General features: G+C 37.7%; 1 protein-coding gene across 3 annotated transcripts in view; it reads right to left on the reverse strand.

Annotated features, from left to right (window-relative positions):
- Positions 1-17,178, reverse strand: part of CTNNA2 (catenin alpha 2) — a 782,132-nt gene that overhangs the window by 704,416 nt on the left and 60,538 nt on the right. For all 3 annotated transcript variants that reach the window (XM_043512733.1, XM_043512734.1, XM_038399462.2), the window contains exon 2: positions 7,035-7,177. The gene's annotated coding sequence lies outside the window, so the exon portion shown is untranslated. The remainder of the gene's footprint in view (positions 1-7,034; positions 7,178-17,178) is intronic.

Consider the following 17,178-nt stretch of genomic DNA (forward strand, 5'->3'; position numbering starts at 1 on the left):
ACAGTCATAGGATTTAAAAAACCCTAAATTTCATTATTTCAACATTTAAATCTGAAATTTCACAGTGTTGCAATTGTAGGGTCCTGACCCAAAAAGGAGTTGTGTGTGTGCGGCCGGGCAGGGGGGAGAGGAAGTGGGGAGTTGCAAGCTTATTGTGGGGGGGTTGCATTACTGCTACCCTTACTTTCTGCACTGCTGCTGGCCAGGAGCCTAGCTTTGAAGACAGAGCCATCTTCAGGAGCAGCACAGAAGTTAGGATGGCATGTTATGTTACTTGCACCTTAATTTCTGCGCTGCTGCCTGCAGAGCTGGGCCCTCAGACAGCAGCCACCACTCTGTGACTGCCCAACTCGGAAGGCAGCAGCGCAGAAGGAAGGATGGCATGGTATGGTATTACCACCCTTACTTCTGTACTGCTGCTTGCGTGGAGCTGCCTGCAGAGCTGGGCCCCTGGCCAACAGCCGTCGCTCTCTGGCCGCCCAGATCTGAAGGCAGCACAGAAGTAAGGGTGGCAATACTGTGACCGCCTAAAATAACCTTGTGACCCCCTGCATCTCCCTTTTGGGTCAGGACTCCCAATTTGAGAAACGCTGGTCTCCCCCATAAAATCAGTATAGTTTAGGGTAAAAGCACATAAAAGACGAGATTTTACAGGGTGAGATTGGGGGGAGGGTGGGGAGAGACCAGATTTCACCCTTCGTGATGCATTTTTCATGGCCATGAATTTGGTAGGGCCCTACACATAGTATATCCCTTTTCCTTCCAAGTCACACAAAGTTTCCTTTTAACTAGTACCTGGACTACACTCCAGGTTCCAAGTTACAATGCACATCATCTAATTAAGTTTGCAGCTACTTAAGGGTAGTAGGAAAAATAGTAATTAGCTTTCCATATGTAAAGCAATACTCATTGAACAGAATAAATATATAATTTCCTAGAAACATGGGAACTGAAATACTAGATCAGACGTGTAGCCCATTTTATCCAGTATCTAAGTCTCAATAGTGCCCAGCACCAGATGCTTAAGATGAGGTGCAAGAAAGCTGTACTACATGTTATGTCACCAGCAATAAATGAAGTGACAGTATTGGAGGAACACAGAACCGTACTTCTAACACTACATTTACTACTGGAAAGAGATAATTGTAGCATGAAGAAGGCCTGAAACATAAGGCGTTGTATGAGAGGCCTTGTATCAGAGGCCTCATACCAAGCCTTACTACAATAATGTCAGGCAAAGGATACTCGTTTGTTTAAAAAGGAAGACACAGGAAGGACAAAGCAGAAAAATAGAAATAAGAGTAACAAGAGAGTTGCAACAAGGAAGAGTGAAATAATATCTTAATCCTTTGATAAAGGCTTACATTTTCAAAACCCAGTGGAAATATGAACTAAATCATTCTCAACAGTCCTGTGTAATAGATAAATAGGTAATATCCCAGACAAAAACAACAAACAAACAAACAACAGTTCATTCGGAGTTAAGGTTGAGCAGACACACTGCTAATGCATTTAGAAAATTCCTTAATGGAACATTGCAGTTTAAAAAAAAAAATCATTGGGAGGCATGAAAGTGCACAGTTCAGATAAACTAAGCAACTTGAGCTCTGCTTCCATACTACCAGCAACCTCCTATCTCTCACCTAGCAGAGCCCTCATATATGCTGTGACATATGGTTTTAAATGAATCAATCTACAACACTTTAAATACGTTTTTATAAGGGATTTGAGAACTCCACATCTTGTATTCAGAAAAGCCATGCTATTTGAAAAATGTATATGGCATGTAGTAAATGTATTCTAAATCTGATTCTCTGACAAAAAGGGTGATCTTTCCCCATTACACTATCTTTTACTCTCAGAGTGCAAGTCACAACTAAGTGTTCTCTGCTTACCTGATTTATATTTGTTAATAAAAAAATATTGTAAAAATGTAGCTACCCTATTTGGAGGCACATGTGTTTTAAGAATCTATGTTTCCTCCTCCAAGGAACTTAGTTTCTCTAGATCTCATTAGATTGTAAGTGACTTGCCCAAAGTCACACTATGCATCAGTGCAAGAGCAAGGACTGGAACTCAAAAGATCCTGGTTCCCAGCCTTTTTCTCAATCCAGTAGACTGTGCTACCTGTCACAATGGGTATGGACAGACAAAAAAAATCAGACTTAATGTAGAGGAGGGCACAAAGTAGAAAAAATCTGAAAGGCAATTGTGCAAGAAGTGAAAATAAAACAAAAGAAAGAAAGAAAGAAAGAAAGAAAGAAAGAAAGAAAGAAAGAAAGAAAGAAAGAAAGAAAGAAAGAAAGAAAGAAAGAAAGAAAGAAAGAAAGAAAGAAAGAAAGAAAGAAAGAAAGAAAGAAAGAAAGAAAGAAAGAAAGAAAGAAAAGTAGGCAGAGAAGAGAAACACCCTGTGGGTACGAGCACCTGTCATCAGTCAGTGACAAACAGCACAGCCTTAAGCAGATCTGGCTGAAATAACAGCAGTTGACATTGGAGGCCCAAATCACCTTACCTAAAGAAGAAAATTAAAAGATGGGACAGGATGGTTTGGAGGGATATTTGTCTCTGTTTATTTGAACTACACATTTTTGACATACCTGTTTTTTTGTTTCTTATGTGTGCTGCCTTTTCTCTCCATAAACTTAAACAAGAAAAATAACCAAAACATGGTTACACACATACCACACACATACACATGAGGGTGGCAAGGCCAGCTGCTCAAGTCAATAACAATTAGAGGGTGATTGCTTGACTCAGCAAGGAAAAACAATAAGGTCAAGTTGTAGGTGTTTAATTTTTTCCAACTAGTTTTTTAATAGCCACATGTAAGAACATAAGAACATGTAAAATTCAAATCTCTATTTTTTTTTCTGCCGTGCACATAAGAATGCACTTTTGTACAAAGAATAATTATGACCGTCGAGAAGAAAAGCGCCTCAGAAGTACCTAGGGTGACTTAGGCTTAAGTCTCATTTTGAAAAGCACCTAAGTCCCACTGAAAGACTCTTAAAAAGAAAAGGAGTACTTGTGGCACCTTAGAGACTAACAAATTTATTAGAGCATAAGCTTTCGTGAGCTACAGCTCACTTCATCGGATGCATTCATCGGATGAAGTGAGCTGTAGCTCACGAAAGCTTATGCTCTAATAAATTTGTTAGTCTCTAAGGTGCCACAAGTACTCCTTTTCTTTTTGAGAATACAGACTAACACGGCTGCTACTCTGAAACCTGAAAGACTCTTGCATCACTTAGACACTAGACAATTTTATCCTGGACTACTAACCACTATTCATTCACACACAGCAGCTTAGCCCCATAGGCTCCTATGACCTCACATGGAAACCTGTCCTACCTATTCTAATGGGCTCTAATGGACCAATACCTCTGAGCTCACCACCACTCTTGGTTCACTTGGAACCAGACTGAAAGCTCATTGAAGTCAATACATTTTGGATCAGATCCTTGTGAAAAATGACATTAAGAAATGGATTACTGACTGGGTTGGATGAATTCATACCATGTGATACAGTCTGACCCTAGCACGAATTGCCTCCCCTCACAGAAGCAGAGGAGGCCCTCAATTTCTATTTATTGCTAGTGAGCACCTTCACATATTTCACAGTATGGACCGGTTTTCATGCACTTTTTATCCTTTTGTGGTAATATCAATGCACTATTCCCTCTTCTTTTAACATAGGTAGACATAATTTGTGGATTAAGACAAACAAAAGGAATATCTATTTCATTTTCACCAGGTGTACGCTATTACTCAGTAAGCATGTTTAACTACTGGAGATTTTTTTTATTCAAAATATCTAGCTATTGGCATTTATAAAATACTTACTGTAGTAAACAGTAATTATCTTTGCTTTAAAGTGGTTGAGAATTTGTGCTCCGAGTATCATACAGTGGACTAATCCAAATGTTAACTCCTACAAGAAGCCCTTTCTAGAATGTAGTCTAAACCTTTCCTGCTCAAGCTTTTATTTGTGAAAATATGAGACCCCTTCCTTATAAGTATCACTGTGCCTATTCCTAAATTCCTGTACTAGAAAACTTTACTGAAATCACAGTCTGATACTATGTCTGAGTCTCTCTGCATCTCTTTCCTCGAAAAAGATTCCTTCCATATCTTTAGGTCAACCATCCACATTGTCCTCCTCTGTGCTCTCTGTAATAATTAGAAATCTTTTAAATTAAGTTATCTAAATTTCATACAATGTTCTGGAAATATGCAGAAGTGCCACGCAGAAATGCAAAAAAACCAAAAAAAAATTCTTTAGATTTAATATGTATTCTTTGTTTAAAGCAACCTATCCCCCCTATTAGGATACTGATACTGCTCATATCACCTCTAAATGCCTTTTTGCCTGTCTCATTAATATTTAATTGGTATTTCACTTTTTTGTTGTTCTCACCCCAGAAGCAACACATTTCCTGAATTTAAAAGAATATTTTAGTCATCTGACAATTTACCCAGCAAGTCCAAAAGCTCCTACAATTTCACTATATCCACCTCTATGTCAACTATCTCCTGCTTCAGTACCATCTGCAAGTATGGATACCACACAAATACAGTAGTTCAATTTTCCAACTCAGTAATTAATATGTTAAACAGGATTGTTCTCCACACAAAACCCTGTGGGAACCCAATTGTCATTTCATTCCAGGAGGATTTTGTGCTGTTAATGATAACCCTCCTCACTGTTCCTGCCAACTTGCACGTATTTTCTCATCAGTGCTGATATCTAGATTTATCATCTTGTTCAACAATTGCCTGTGGGGCAACTTACTAAAAGCCTTACTGAAATCCAGGTAACTCATATCCACTGCATGCTTTCATTAATTTTTTCGCTCCTTCAAAGACGTTAGATTCTTTGACCTAATCTATTTTTAGTGAGCCCATGCTCAAGAGAGCCTAAACTCTCATATTCATTTCCAAAGCACTATGCCAGGATTTGTCTTTGATGGAGTCCAACTATGCCATTCTATAATTATTTACTTCTCTCCAGCTAATTTTTTTTTTAAAAGTAATATAATCACAGAAATTAGAGATGGAAAAGACTCATTATATCTTCTAGTCTGACTTCGTTTCCCCTTACTGACAGGAATTTTGCCTGATATTCATCTTAACTTTTCTGTTTGTTTGGTTTTTTTAAAAATTTAATCACAATTCATCATAGGAAGCTCTTGAATTCTCATAAGCTGTTTTGCTCCTCTGGTCCATTGGACCATTCTGCCCTGCTAGGGATTTGATCAGGAGAGTGGTTTTATAAGCCACTTCTGAAATACTGGTTTCAGAGTAGCAGCCGTGATAGTCTTTATCCGCAAAAAGAAAAGGAATACTTGTGGCACCTTAGAGACTAACAAATTTGTTTGAGCACAAGTTTTTGTGTGCTACAGCTCAATAAATTTGTTAGTCTCTAAGGTGCCACAAGTAGTCCTTTTCTTTTTGCGGATACAGACTAACACGGCTGCTACTCTGAAACCTGTCATTATGCAAGGCACTGAATTTAGCCATATGGAGTGAAAATCTATCAACTTCATAAAAAAACTCATACAGATACAGTGACATGGATCCGATGAAGTGGGCTGTAGCTCACGAAAGCTTATGCTCAAATAAATTTGTTAGTCTCTAAGGTGCTACAAGTACTCCGTTTCTTTTTTCTGATATTCTGGAATACAACTTGGGAGCAACATCATAGCTATATTTTGAGAAGGAATAAAGCTGACTAAAGGGTGTTAAAGCTAATGATACTTGATAAAGCAGTGAGCCAGGAAATGCATGCAGTCCTCTTAATTTAAAAGATAACTATCCAGAGATGGAAGAGTGCAGACAATATGCTAAATCAGCACAGCCAGATTGGTCCTTAATTTTATTTTAAAAAACAACAAACTTTGGAAGAATCTAATTTGAAGAGGATGCATTTGTTACACTCCTGGGTTATTGGTCTACAAGCATCATAACATAACATATATAACTATTGTGAAAGGGTCCCCACCACTACAATCACTGGTCTGATACAGTCAATTTGCATGCTCTTTCATTCCATTTGGCCATACCTTATTCAATAAGCAGCAAAGTAAGCAACTTCAAGGAAAATGGTACCAATTTGTGCTTAATGAGGAGTTACCCTTACATGCTTGCTGTACTGCAATCATTGCTGTGCCTACTGCAAACCAAAACACTGAGGGGGCCTCTGGGCTCAAATGTTTTACACTATCAAATGGATGGGGTCCATGATGAAGCAGTGAAACCATGGAGCTATGTGATGCTACCTCCACCACGTCCAGAAATATTATGTTCATCCTATTAGCTTGGCTCCACCCACTTAGCTGTTTAAGAAAATTGGGGAAATACCAGAGGGCTGCTTTCCAGCAGGGAGCCAACAAAAGTAGGTGGGATACTTCTCAACAGAGAGCTGTCATGAAGAGTATAAGATTACTAAATACACTTTGCTACAAACGCATGCGATTCTGAAGGTATGAAGAGGACAAAGAAAATTTAGTCCCAGAAATAAAGGCATGAGAAAGTAACACAAAGTAGTTCAAAATAAATTATTGAAAAACTACACAAAATGAAGACTTGACCAAAGAGAGGACTTCATAAAGAACTGCATGCAAATTGCAAGTAGGTTCACTTTGTTGATATTGATATTTAGCTGGTTCCACTGAACTTAGATGGGAAAAGTTAAGATGATAATATGCAGCCAGCTGAGAAATTGTGGAGAAAGGGAGTACATAGTAAACTTAAGCAGCATGAATTGATTTAGGAACAGAAAAAACAAACAACCCCCCTTTCCTCCCAAAAAAATAAAACAAACAAACAAACAAACCCAAAGCTCTCTCAAGTCACGTGATAAAGCTACCAGTACCACTACCTTTCATCTGCAAACTATTTTTTTTAAAAAATGTATTTACAAAGTTATCCATGAAAGGTAGCATGCATTCTTCAGCAATGTGTCTCATACCAGATCCAGAAGGACCACTTGGAGAGGTAAAGAGAAAGTTAAGTTACCATGCCCATTCACTTACCGCTCTGTTGAGATTGCCAACGAAGTTGTCAATATCAACTATTCTGTTACTGATGTGGATACTTGTCCAAATAGATCATCAACAGCCATCTGATGGTAATTGTTCAGATTATTACAGATCTGGGCTGGATTTGAATCACTGACCTAGGGGTGAAGGTGACATTGTGATTACCAAATTATTGAGCCATCCCATCCCCCCAAACAGTTATTTTAATCAATTTTAGAAATAACAATCATGTGGTTCCCAGTAAAACTACCAGTAATCTCATATTAAATAACCGTAAACATCACAAGTCACTTAGTATATACATTTAATGAGACTGGGGAGGGAGCAAATAAAAAATGAACATCGAACAACTTTGTATGTTTTATAACTACACAAAATGGAGCTGATATTTCTGATTTTCCACAAGTTTATTTCTTGCATTTACAGCCACATCCATATTTCTGTTTAATAAATTCAGGCACTGTAAGATGCCTGCCTACATCTCTCTATCTGCTTTACAATCCATAGCTTGAACATGCTTGAAGCTTCCTCTAAACTTGTGGATGGAAAGGTGCTTAATGCATGTGAAGAACTCTCCTGTAAAGTTCATAGTGTAGTTGTTGTTGTTGGTTTTTTTTAAACTACCCCTCTATTTTTCTTCATAATACATAAATGCGATATATAACATTGCCAGTAATAAAGATTTGAAACTTAGCTAATAATTCTATGGTCTAGATAACATTTAGTCCTCCATGAGTGCAAGGGACTGGACTAGATGACCTCTCAAGGTCCCTTCTAGTACTACAATTCTATGATTCTATGAATTCTGTTGATGATGCACAAGCCAGAAAATCCAATATCTAGTTTGGTATTCATAATGATACTGGCTAAGCAGTGCTGCTTATAGGAATAAAAGCAATAAAAACTTGATTTAAATCAGTAAAAAAGAAGATGTGATTTAGAATATAACAGGAAGCAGATGAGTTGAATAAAATGTTACCATTTTTGCAATCAGTAGTATAACCATAACAGCACTTTAATTTCTCTTCCTCAGTTTCTTTCACGTACAAAACAGAGACTGTTACACCTGCCTATTGTACTGATAGGAGAGTAGTGTAGATTATTTTATAAAATGCTTTGTAGATTTAAAAAAAAATCTAGTTTTGAAGTTAAAAAGCATGATAAGTCCTAGGAACTTTCCTTTATTTTATTTTATTTTATTTTTGTTTCCCTAATTTCATTACATGCTTCTGGATCTCAACCAACACAGTAATGCATGAACATTCTCAGCTAAATAAATACTAGGACTCTACTGGTAGAAATGGCCAAGCCAAACAAAATTAAACGTTCCCAAAATGTAAAATTAACATTACCTTCAAATATTTTCATTTCTTCCTCTAGCCCCATGGTTTAGAAGTGATATTTAGAGAGGCTGCAGTTTTTTAAATCTAGGAGCTAGCCATAGTTCTAGGAAGATCCCAAAATGTGAAATACATCATTAACAAATTTTAAAATAGCAATGAAATATTTTTATTCCAAGTTCCAATTACAGAAATACCAATATATAGATTCTTCCAAGAGAGGAAAAAACAAAAGATGTTCATAGAATCATAGAATATCAGGGTTGGAAGGGACCCCAGAAGGTCATCTAGTCCAACCCCCTGCTCAAAGCAGGACCAAGTCCCAGTTAAATCATCCCAGCCAGGGCTTTGTCAAGCCTGACCTTAAAAACCTCTAAGGAAGGAGATTCTACCACCTCCCTAGGTAACGCATTCCAGTGTTTCACCACCCTCTTAGTGAAAAAGTTTTTCCTAATATCCAATCTAAACCTCCCCCATTGCAACTTGAGACCATTACTCCTCGTTCTGTCATCTGCTACCATTGAGAACAGTCTAGAGCCATCCTCTTTGAAACCCCCTTTCAGGTAGTTGAAAGCAGCTATCAAATCCCCCCTCATTCTTCTCTTCTGCAGACTAAACAATCCCAGCTCCCTCAGCCTCTCCTCATAAGTCATGTGCTCTAGACCCCTAATCATTTTTGTTGCCCTTCGCTGTACTCTTTCCAATTTATCCACATCCTTCCTGTAGTGTGGGGCCCAAAACTGGACACAGTACTCCAGATGAGGCCTCACCAGTGTCGAATAGAGGGGAACGATCACGTCCCTCGATCTGCTCGCTATGCCCCTACTTATACATCCCAAAATGCCATTGGCCTTCTTGGCAACAAGGGCACACTGCTGACTCATATCCAGCTTCTCGTCCACTGTCACCCCTAGGTCCTTTTCCGCAGAACTGCTGCCGAGCCATTCGGTCCCTAGTCTGTTAGTATGTAGTAGTATGTTCTACCCACTTATATCACAAAACCTCAAGGAATATCCTTCAGTCTCAACTCCTCCACTTATGGCATTCAATTTCCCTAAAATGCTTATGAGGAAAGATTTGTTTTGCAGCCTGCCCAGATGGATCAAAGAATTCTGGCTCTAGCTAAGGATTAAGGAGGGTAGCATGTAATTCCAAGGTTGAGAATCCCCCACAAAACAACCTCTGCCATCCACTTCCTGTTCATACCAAGTGAGCTTCAGCTAGAGTGTTGGTGGTAATAAGGTGTGGGGAGAGAGGCTCTCCAAACAAGTAACCAGATGCTAAACTATTTAGATCTTTATACTGTGGTTTAAGAGCAGCATCTTGAAATTCACTCCGAAACATTTATCAGAAGTTTTGAATTACTGAGCCTGATACAATTTGGAATTTTTCATTATTACAATGTTAAACCTCTCCCAGCTTTTACACAGTTATGTTTGAACCATATAAGTGCTACTGGCTTCTTCCTGCCTCTGCACCCAAATACTGCTACTGTTTGACTTTGTTTTATTTTATAATACAGTAGTTACCACATAATTTGCGTCAGGATTTTTTTAATTTTTTTAGGATGAAAGGGACATCGTTGCATAAAAATCACTTCAGTCTGATCTTTTTTTTTCCCTACCGTCACAAGTTACGCTTAAAATTACTTTAAATTAAAAAAAAAAACAGAGAAAAAAACTCTCTATTTTTTTTTTCAGTTTCTTTATTTGTATGTAGGGGCCTTTCCAAATACCATATATTCCATATACCAAAAAGGGAGAAAAAATAAAAAATATACATCTAAAAATATCCCCACAAAAATGGCACATGGCTATGAGGCATGTTCGTATCGAGCTGATTGAAAAATGCAGAAAAAAACCCCATGAGATGTGTTTGTGGAAATTAAGGAAAAATATTTAGCAAACAACTTCTCGTGAAACTTAAACAATTACAAAAATTGATAAACTTTAATGCAGTATCTGAAACCATTTTTAACTGATAAGTTTCAAAATGGACCGTGTCACATTAGAAGGGTCTGTGAATGGTCAAACTATTTGGAGTATAAACATATTTTAAAGCAATTTTATCATGTCAATATACAGTAGACACATCACTTTCTGATTTTGGTACTTAAATATGATAATGAACTCACTTGTTTTCCAATATACATATTTGTCTCCTATTGCTTCACATGTGGGACCTGTTAAAGTGTTTATACAGAAAATTGGGTGAAATAACTCTCTACTGACCCACCTACTCCCATTTGTGTGGATTCAAAACTAGAACTTTCCTGCAGTTGTCAAGTTCAACAAAGCCATAAAGCAAATTTCAGCTGAAACAGCACAGGTTTTTCAAATTTCAAGCTGAAATCATATGAATCAAGTTTCACACAATTTCTTCCAACACACCAGTCATGCCGATTAATGAGCCATGGTGAAATGACTAGTGAGCTAGAACAGAATTTCCCCCAGCCTGTTTTATCTGGTTTCACATTTCAATGAGAAAAGTAAAAGGTGTTGAGTCCAGGGTGCATCCGATGAAGTGAACTGTAGCTCACGAAAGCTTATGCTCAAATACATTTGTTAGTCTCTAAGGTGCCACAAGTACTCCTTTTCTTTTTGCGAATACAGACTAACACGACTGCTATTCTGAAAAAAGGATCATGTTAGCTCTTTTGGCCATAGCATCACACTGAGAGCTCATGTTCAGCGGATTATCTATCACAACCCCCAAATCTTTTTCAGAGTCACTATTTTCCATGCTAGAGTCTCCCATCCCATAAGTAGGGCCTATATTCTTTGTTCCTAGATGTATACATTTAGCTGTAGTAAAATGTATATTGTTTGCTTACACGCAGTTTATCAAGCAATCCAGATAGTTCTGAATCAGTGAGCTGTCCTCTTCATTATTTACCACTCCTCCAATTTTGGTGTCATCTACAAACATTATCAGTGATGATTTTATGTTTTCTTCCTGGTCATTGAAAAAGCTGGTAAATAGCACAGGGCCAAGAACCAATCCCTGTGGGATCCCACTGGAAACAGACCCACTTGATGATGATTCCCCTCTACAGTTACATTCTGAGCAATCGAGTCCCCCAGTGTCTCAACAGACCCATGTAGTCCAAAACTTTGCAGAACCAAACTCAGCTACACAACTGTAATAATGCAGCAATTGCAAGTGATCATTTTTTCCTGAGAACTTGATTGAAATGCGAGAATCAAGTGTCCAAAGAATGCCCTGTCCTTGTCCGATCATTTAAAATATTGTGGATGGAGATTTCTATTTATCTGGAAGCATCAGCTGTTACCCTAGTCAATCTATCATATTTAAATGTACAAGTATGTCCTTTGTTGCCACAAATCAAGGTAGCATTCACTGGCACTTTGCCAATTCTAAAGGAGCATATCAGATACATAGGGCATTAATGAAGATGCATTTTACCTTACATTCCACAGTATGGACCTCATCCTGCTCCACTGATGCCAATGGGAGTTTTCCATTGACTTCAGTGGCAGAAGAATCAGAGCCTGTGAGATGCAGTATATATGGTGAAGAAGCCATACAACATATCCTGAAGTAGGACTGCCTCTATGTCAAATAAAGGTCTTCCTGTTTTTTGATTTGCTGATTTGCATTCCCTTCTTATCACACACTTTATTTTGGTAACTCTGTAGGCTTGTTGAATAATGTTTCCATAATGTATTTTTCCAGTGGACTGACTTCCTAAAGTGTACCTCACCTTAGAAAACTTCCCTTATCAACTTTTCTAAAACAATGCTTTTCATCAGTGTTGTATTTGCAAGATGTGTATTCTCATCTGTTGAAATCCATGGGTTACCGCCACAAAAGAAAAGAAAAGGGCTATGTTCTGCAAATGAAGATATGATGGCTTCTGAGACAAATAAACTATATTATATATAGTTTATCACTTGAATAAAAGCAACAGAAAAATATGATGGGAAGGACCAAGATTCACTTATATCTGCCCCCTTAAATCACAACGGATTGTATGCAACACACTTATCTGATCCCAGGGACAGATCTCTCTTAATACTCCAGACGAAACAAGAAAATACTTCCTAACATCAGCATTAAACAGTTGAATCCCATGCATGTGATCAATGATCACCATAGTTAATCTGCAACATAACTTTATCATTTATTGGCTTTTACCTAGCACACGCTAAATGGTTTTAAGGGCCCATTACTTGAATACTACCTCTCCATGTGATAATGATGTATTTATGAAATAATGAGCATAAATTACAGCACTCTAAATCCCCCTCAGTTTAAAATGAAGGAAAGTTAAGGCAGAGTTCTCTCTCAGGAGCCCTAGACTTTGCAGCTTACTCCCCATCTGGTCTGAAACAGCCTGAATCCATGGGCTTTAAGGGCAAACTGCAAAGCCCCCCCCCCAATTCTCCCTGACTTTTGGAGAGTGAGGACTGATGGGAATGAGGAGTATTTCTCCCTTGTTTTTTGTCCAAACTTTGCCTGATCGTGTTCTGTTAGCACTCTCATTGAAGTGCATAATTAGTCATTTTTAAACAGTACAAATCATTCTCACATGAATATCAAATTCCTATATACCCTAAACAAAAATCTGAAGATTATTCTCAATCTTCACACCACAGGATTTAGTCGTCTTTATTTTTCCAGCTGTCTGTAACCCCTTCCATCATTTGAATGCCTCATTGCACACACAACACAAACCCAGCAACAAAGAATTTCCATAGCAACTGTGGAAACAGACTGCAGCTCAGCAATTCATATCATGTCTTCTCAACATTTTATGTTTTTTCATCCATTCCTTAATTTGCTTAGTTGTGTCTTCCTATCTACATTGGTCTGCAGACACTAAAAACAATCAAATATACATTGCTCATTAAACGTCTAATAAAATTAAATTATTTTTTTAAAGGCAAGTGGGACTATTACAGTTCAGGGTTAAATGAAGTAGCTTCAGTGTTCACAAATGTCTGAAAGGAATAAACAGTTCTTCAAAATATATTTGAAGTGATCCTCCACCCCCAAAGAAATTCTAAATTTCACTCTTCAAAAGTAAATATTTATAAGAATGTATCTGATATTCATATTAATATTTCCAAGAGTAATGATAAGAGAAAATATGCATTACTGTGAAATTTGTAGAGTATACTGTATCAGAAAAAAAATAGGAAAGCAAACTTTGCCAATTTAGGAAATATAGTACCAAAGCAGATTTACAAGCTGGAATCAAGAGAAATTCAAAACTTCTTTCTCCTAGAAGCAATTTAAGCTGTGTGCTATCTTGTAGACTTTTGTTAGATTTTGGTTTTCTGCAATGGCTTCTATGAATTAAGTAGCATTTTAACTTATCGCTAACATCTTGTGTACTACAGCCAACATTAATTCACCCCAGCAATACTGACTAGCCCACAACAACATTCTTTGAAATAATCAAACAGTTGCTAAGCTCTCAACATCAAGCACCATGGAAAATGTGCTGATCACAATACATTCTGAAAAGTGTTTTGTATATTATAGGTGCAAACTTGGCAGTTTTTTAGGACCACAATGGTAGAGTTGACTACATGGGCCAAATTCTCATCTGAGAGCCATGTAAATACAAAGTAATGTCACTGAAGTCAATAAATTTACTCAGGATATACAAGGATATGATGAAGTGGAATGTGACCCAGTGTTGATATTATATTTATTCACACGAGAATACAGGTCATATGGGGAAAGAGGCAATAATACATGATATATTCACCTTTTATTATTAATTTATTGAGTGCTAATACATTTAACAAGGACAATATTCTCATCCTCAGAAGAAATCCAGAGTCCATTGGCTGTAAGCATCAGACTTCTATGGGAGACATACACTAGGCTTAGGAAGGGACAGAATCTTTTTCAAATCCAGATATAAGGGGAGAGATTCTGATGTCCCTTATAGTGGTGTAAATCTGGAGTAACACCATTAGTTTAAATTTACACTAATGTCACAGATCAGAACACAAGCCAAACAAGTTATTCGGCTAAGTATAGGGGTAATTAGATGAAATTTAAGGAGGACAGACTAGAAGACCTAATGGTCCCTTCTGGCCTTAAGCTATGAATTTGGCTCAAGGAACATGGCCAGAAACTATTAGAAATATAGACAGTTGGGTTTGTGATGACAGGGAGAACAGCATGGTAAATTGAGAAGGTTGTATATCTCTCAAGATAGGTAGATACAAGCGTGCAGTGCTGGGGAGCAGCCAGTGGTAATGGTACATGTAGATACCCATGACACATGGAGAGGAAGGAGAGAAGTCCTGGAGACCAAATTTAGGCTACTAAGTAAGAGTTTAAAGTCCCAGACCACCATGGCAGCATTCTTGGAAATACTTCCAGTTTCACACGTGGGTCAGAAAGACAGGCAGAACTGAAAGGTCTCGATGAGAGGATGAGATGATAGTATATGGAAGGAGGGTTTTAGGTTTATTAGGAACTGGAGGAATCTCCTGGAAAAGGAGGATCCTGTACAGAAAGGATGGGCTCCACCTAGACAAAAATTAAATCAGACTGCTGACATGTAAAATTGAAAAGATTATAGAGAATTTTTTAAACCAAGGGCAGTGAGATACCTGACAGGTGTGGAGAAACACATGATTGGGGGGGGGAGACATCCCCAATATTCCAATGTTCTTATCAAAACAGTCACTACTACAGTCTCAGGTCTGTAGCCGCAATTGCGGCCCACGGGTTCTGGCAAGTTGATCTTTGTAAAACAGTGAATTTACAAACACTCTCACATAGCCTCTCCACCATTTGCCTGTCGTTTTGCTTCCCCTGTTGTGGGCGCCTTGGGCATACATGCAATGATACAGAACTTGTTCATAAATTGTAAATTTCTCACACCATGCAGTAGTTGGCTAACCACTACTATGTTGCAAAGAGTTTAAGAGTCATACTATTACATTTGTTTAAAAGTTTTATACAAGTCTAGTACGCATACAAATATTCCCATAAATGTTTTTTGTAATTTAATTTCAACACTTTTATTTGAATTTCACATTGCTCTCAAATGTTTGTAACACAAACACTGAAACAATATGGCACTATATGAGAAGCAGAAAGTGAAAAATTTGTGCACAGCTTGTGTGGGGGAAAAAGGAGAAAGCATCTATGTGACAAACAGGTAGCAAGCCTATGTATTGCAAGATGGAGTTTTCAATGGTAATCAGATGATAGACAATGTGGGAGGTAAGTTAGATTGTTACCACATTTTTAGTTATTGTTGGCATGACAACCAAGATGAAAAATCTAAGAAAAAGTGACACAAAGAAGATAAGTGACTTATTCAAGGCTACATGGTGGATTTTGGAAGACCTTGAACTAGAGTTCAGGAAATCCTAGCTCTGAACTGTTACTGAATTCATAGACCATATTTCCTTTCAGAATTTTATATGCACAAAAGTTACAAGAGTCACACTGATGCTCCCAGAATTTGTATTTATTTATTTTTAATTATGCTTGTTAGTTCTTGTGAGTTTGTCTCATGGAATAAAATATGTTAGTCTAGAGAGATAGTTGTGAATTGAAATTACCTTTGTTATAGTTGGCATGTATGTACAGCAGAGTTAATATAGGCTTCTTATCCATGGGTGGCTTCTAAAACAGGCTGACTACTGTGTGCTTGATGTGAGAGGTAATAATAATAATTGTACTTCTGTGTAAAGTAGGCAGCTTCTGGAGATGTACACACACACACACACACACACACACACACACACACACACACACACACACACACAGAGTGTATGTTCAGCAACTCAGACTCGGTAGTTATCTTTGTTCGTAAAGTCAGCAATTCTTTTAAGGGTGTCACAAAATATGTATTTAAAGTTTTATCTTCTTAGGGCTTTTTTTCTGCCCAAAAAAATACAGCTGTTCTCTGTATATACTATATGCCTGGCATAGTGAGGTGTTTTGTTTACCATGCGTAAACCTGACCTCTGTGATTGTGGTCACTTGAAAGGTCCTACTGCACTGTGGTACCATTTATGACTTATGTAGAGATCATGAAGTGTTCAGCTAATTTGGTAGTACCTTCACAGACAAAGGTTATGGAGTGTTTTAATCCATACAATTTTTGTCCTGATTTCGTTTTTAATCTGGTATTAAAAGCAACATGAAAATGGATTTAGAATGTTTGATACAAAAGCTTTTTTGCTGCCAGTGTTAAAATGAAGTGAGTTAACAATAAAATCATAGAATCATAGAATATCAGGGATGGAAGGGACTTCAAGAAGTCATCTAATCCAACCCCCTGCTCAAAGCAGGACCAATACCCAACTAAATCATCCCAGCCAGGGCTTTGTCAATAAAGTAATAACTAATAAAATTATTAGTATGCTTGCTCCTGCTGGTGAGGGACGTAGCTGCGGTCAGCACTCTACAGTTATCTCTGTAGTCCATTTTTCTGTTAAACTCAGCCTTTGCGTGATTTAACTTTTCCACAAAAAATACAGGGCATTTCCCAAGTTATTATCATTTGTCCTTGAAAGATAAGAAATGCCCCATGCTTTGTACATGGTTATTTTCTTAAATATTCTCATTGTATCATTCCTAAAAGTGAAATAATAAAACTGAAAATTAAAGATGTTAAGTTGGATGGTTGAATAACTGCATTTATACTAGCTGTCTATATAGACAGAATATACTGTAATGAAACCCTCTTTATATAGAGAGTGTAACTCTGCAACTACATTCAGTCTGGTTTCTGGTCTCTCCACTCCACCTACGTAGCTGTGACTAAGAGGTCTCAAACGGTCTCTTCCTGG

This window comes from Dermochelys coriacea, chromosome 4 (assembly GCF_009764565.3).
Source record: "Dermochelys coriacea isolate rDerCor1 chromosome 4, rDerCor1.pri.v4, whole genome shotgun sequence".
In the NCBI taxonomy this organism is placed as follows: Eukaryota; Metazoa; Chordata; order Testudines; family Dermochelyidae; genus Dermochelys; species Dermochelys coriacea.